The 4280-nt window shown below is 40.3% G+C and overlaps 1 pseudogene; it reads left to right on the forward strand.

Annotated features, from left to right (window-relative positions):
- Positions 1-2781: 2781 nt before the first annotated feature.
- Positions 2782-4046, forward strand: LOC102834029 (annotated as a pseudogene).
- The last annotated feature ends 234 nt before the right edge of the window (positions 4047-4280 follow it).

Genomic DNA, 4280 nt, shown 5'->3' on the forward strand with positions numbered 1-4280 from the left:
AAATGCTGAGTGTGTTCTTCCTTTTTGGTTTTCTGATTCCAGATCTTTGCACATTTTGTTTTAATATTTGGCTTTATCTTCTTGAGCTGATCTTTGAAATTTTCTGTTCAGTTTTTTGTATCCCTCATTTTCAACTTTTAAATGAGAATAATACTGGTACCTGTTTTAGAGAGTTGATCTGAAAATGAAATTAGTCAATTTAATATGTGAAAGCACTTTAAACTATGCCTGACACAAAGTAAAATGCAAAGAAAGCAAAGCCATTGATATCAAGTCAATTCTGACACATGGTAACCCCATGTGTTACTGAGTAGAACTGCTTCATAATTTTTTATTGGCTGTGGAATAGGGGTGAAGTATTGGACGGCTCACTGCAAGATTGGTGGTTCAAACCAGCCAATGCGCAGGAGAAAAATGGGACTGGCCATAGAGTGAGGCTTGATGGAGGATAGGGTAGAGGTGCAGTGAAGTTCTCCATAAGCAGTACCACAGAATACCAGGTGAAGTGGGTTCAGGGCAGAGCTCCAAAACTCTGAACCATATATCTAGGAATATTTTAAAAGTCTGAAGGCTTATAGCTAGTGGAACTTGTAGCAGAAGTAAGAAACCTTGTACTTTAGAAGTTGCTGGGCTCAGAGGCTGGAGTCAACAACTTGAGCAAGACCAAATGGCAAGACCAAGCAGGAGTGCACACCCATCATGGAATAATGCTGCAGGAACCTCAGAGCAAAGGTGGACAGTATACTTTGTCGGTTTTGCTTTGTTCTGATTTTTTTTTATCTTTTCATTGGCCCCCGATTATTTGTGCACCTCCATTCTAGTGACTTTTTTGTGACCAATTGTTGTTGTTGTTATGTGCCATCGAGTCGGTTCCGACCCATAGCGACCCTGTACAGGGTTTCCGAGGGTGTAAATCTTTACGGGAGTAGAAAGCCTCATCTTTCTCCCGCGGAGCGGCTGGTAGTTTCGAACCGCTGACCTTACGGTTCGCAGCCCGATTCGTAACCACTACGCTACCAGAGCGACTAGCATAGTGGTTACGAATCGGGCTGCGAACCATAAGGTCAGCGGTTCGAAACTACCAGCCGCTCCGCGGGAGAAAGATGAGGCTTTCTACTCCCGTAAAGATTTACACCCTCGGAAACCCTGTACAGGGTCGCTATGGGTCGGAACCGACTCGATGGCAAACAACAACAACAACAACAAATTCTAGTGACTAGAGGAGGTGCCTGAGTGAGTGGACACCCACACCCTCATCACTGGTGAGTTATTCTGCCATGCATATGCACAGATGCTCTCAGAATTTAAAGATACCAGTATAGTGTCAAAAATTCTAAACAAAATCCTTGTCAACACAATCCAGAAGCACATCAAAAAGAAAATATATCATGATCAAGTGGGATTCATATCAGGGATGCAAGGATGGTTCAACATAGAAAAATTATCAACATAATCCTCCATATAAATAAGAAAAAAGAAAATAACCACATGATTGTATCGATTGATGCAGAAAAGGCATTTGACAAAAATCCAACATCCATTCCTGATAAAAACACTCAACAAAGTATGAATTGAAAGGAAATTTCTCAACATAATTAAGAGCATATATACAAAACCATCAGCCTACATTACACTCAATGGAGAGAAATTGAAAACCTTCCCTCTCTGAACAGGAACCAGACAAGGATGTCTTTGTCACCACTCCTATTCAATATCGTGCTGGAAGTTTTAGTGTGAGCGATACAGCAAGACAGAGAAATTAAAGACATCCAAATTGGCAAACAGGAAGTAAAACTCTCTCTATTTGCAGGCAATATGATCCTATACATAGAAAACCCCAAAGACTCAGTAAAAAAAAAAGCTACTAAACCTCATTGGAAGATCCAGCAAAGTGGCAGGATATAAGATCAACATACAAAAATCAGTTGGATTCCTCTATATCAATAATGACAGGGCTTAAAAGGACATTAGGAAAGTAATATCATTTATAATAGCCACCCAAAGGATGAAATATCTAGGAATAAATGTAACCAGAGAAACAAAGAAAATTACAAAACACTACTACAAGAAACCAAAAGAGACCTACAAAAATGGAACAATGTACCATGCTCCAGAATAGGAAGACTTAACATTGTGAAAATGGCTAGTGATTGTGAACATTTCTTCATATGTTTGTTGGATGCCTGGATCTCTTCCTTAGTGAAATGTCTGTTCATGTCCAGTGACCATTTTTTTAAGGGTTATTTGTCTTTTTCTTGTAGAGGTGTTGTAGTTTCCTACATATTTTAGAAATGAGTCCCTTGTCAGATGTGTCATTTCAAAATATTTTTTCCCGTTCTGTGGGTTCTCGTTTTACTCTTTGGTGAAGTCTTGTAATGCATATAAATTTTTAATTTTTAGTATGTCCCACTCATCTATTTTGTCTCCTTTTGTTTGTGTGCTTTTCAAAACATTTTGTAGTCTGTGTATTCCCTGTATTAGCCCTGACATTTGTCCCTATTTTTTCATTGATGACTCATAATTTAGGGATTCCCATTTAGGTCTTTAATCCATGCTGACTTGTTTTTTGTATAGGGTGTGAGGTAAAGGTCTTGTTTCAATCTTTTGCATATCGCTTTCCAGTTCTGCCAGCACCATCTATTAAAGAGACTATCTCCTCCCCTTGTAACATACCTAGGCACTTTGTCAAAAATCAGTTGGCTGAGCTTTTGGTCCCCAGCAATTCTGGGGTTCTCGAGTTCTGCTTTTTCCTCTGAATTGCTGCCTGGTGAAGGGGAAGCCATGACACTCCGAATCACTAGGAACATGAAAATGAGTGTTGAAAACAAGGCGAAGATCAGTATGGCAGGCACCAAGAGAGTGCCTGTGGCCAGTGCTCCCGCCTCCAAGCCGGGCTTGCGACCCAGAATAGCACTGGGCGACATTGGGAACAAAGTCAGTGAACAGCCACAGGCCAAAATGCCTCTGAAAAAGGAGGTCAAAACTTCAGCTGCTGGAAAAGTTCTTGCCAAAAAATTGCCAAAACCTCTGGAAAAGGCTATTTTGCCTGAGCCTGAACCAGAACCTGAGCCTGTTGAAGAAGAAAAACTTTCTCCTGAGCCTATTTTGGTGGATACTCCATCTCCCAGCCCTATGGAGACATCCAGATGTGCTCCTGCAGAAGAATACCTGTGCCAGGCTTTCTCTGATGTAATTCTTACAGTGAGTGATGTGGATGCAGAAGATGGAGCTGATCCAAATCTTTGCAGTGAATATGTGAAAGATATCTACGGTTATCTGAGAAAACTTGAGGAAGAGCAAGCAGTCAGACCAAAATACCTAGTAGGTCAGGAAGTCACTGGAAATATGAGAGCCATCCTAATTGACTGGCTAGTGCAAGTTCAAATGAAATTCAGGTTACTGCAGGAAACCATGTACATTACTGTTACCATCATTGATCGGGTCATGCAGAATAACTGTGTTCCCAAGAAGATGTTGCAGCTGGTTGGTGTCACTGCCATGTTTATTGCAAGCAAATATGAAGAAATGTACCCTCCAGAAATTGGTAACTTTGCCTTTGTGACTGATCACACTTACTCAAAGCACCAGATCAGACAAATGGAAATGAAGATTCTAAGGCTTTAAATCTTAGTCTGGGTCGTCCTCTGCCACTGCACTTCCTTCGCAGAGCATCCAAGATTGGAGAGGTTGATGTTGAGCAACATACTTTGGCCAAATATTTGATGGAATTAACTATGTTGGACTATGATATGGTACACTTTCCTCCTTCTCAGACTGCAGCAGGAGCCTTTTGCTTAGCACTGAAAATTCTTGATAATGGTGAATGGACACCAACTCTACAGCACTACCTGTTATACACTGAAGAATCTCTTGTTCCTGTTATGTAGCACCTGGCTAAGAATATAGTCATGGTGAACCAAGGGCTTACCAAGCACATGACTATCAAGAATAAGTATGACACATCTAAGCATGCTAAGATCAGCACTCTGCCACAGCTGAATTCTGAACTAGTTCAAGATCTAGCCAAGGCTGTTGCAAAGGTGTAACTTGTAAACTTCACCATAACAGTTGTATTGTAATACTATAATATCTGCAAATAAAATTGGTACTATGTGCTATCTGTACATATTATGATACATTTGCTTACTTTTAATAAAGTTTATGATCCTTTTCCTTAAAAAAAAAAAAATCAGTTGGCTGTATGTGGGTGGGTTAACTTCTAGATTCTCGATTCTGTTCCACTGATCAATGTATCTTTCATTGTACCAGTATCAGGCTGT

The sequence above is a fragment of the Chrysochloris asiatica genome, unplaced genomic scaffold, assembly GCF_000296735.1.
Source record: "Chrysochloris asiatica unplaced genomic scaffold, ChrAsi1.0 scaffold00494, whole genome shotgun sequence".
NCBI classification, from domain to species: Eukaryota; Metazoa; Chordata; class Mammalia; order Afrosoricida; family Chrysochloridae; genus Chrysochloris; species Chrysochloris asiatica.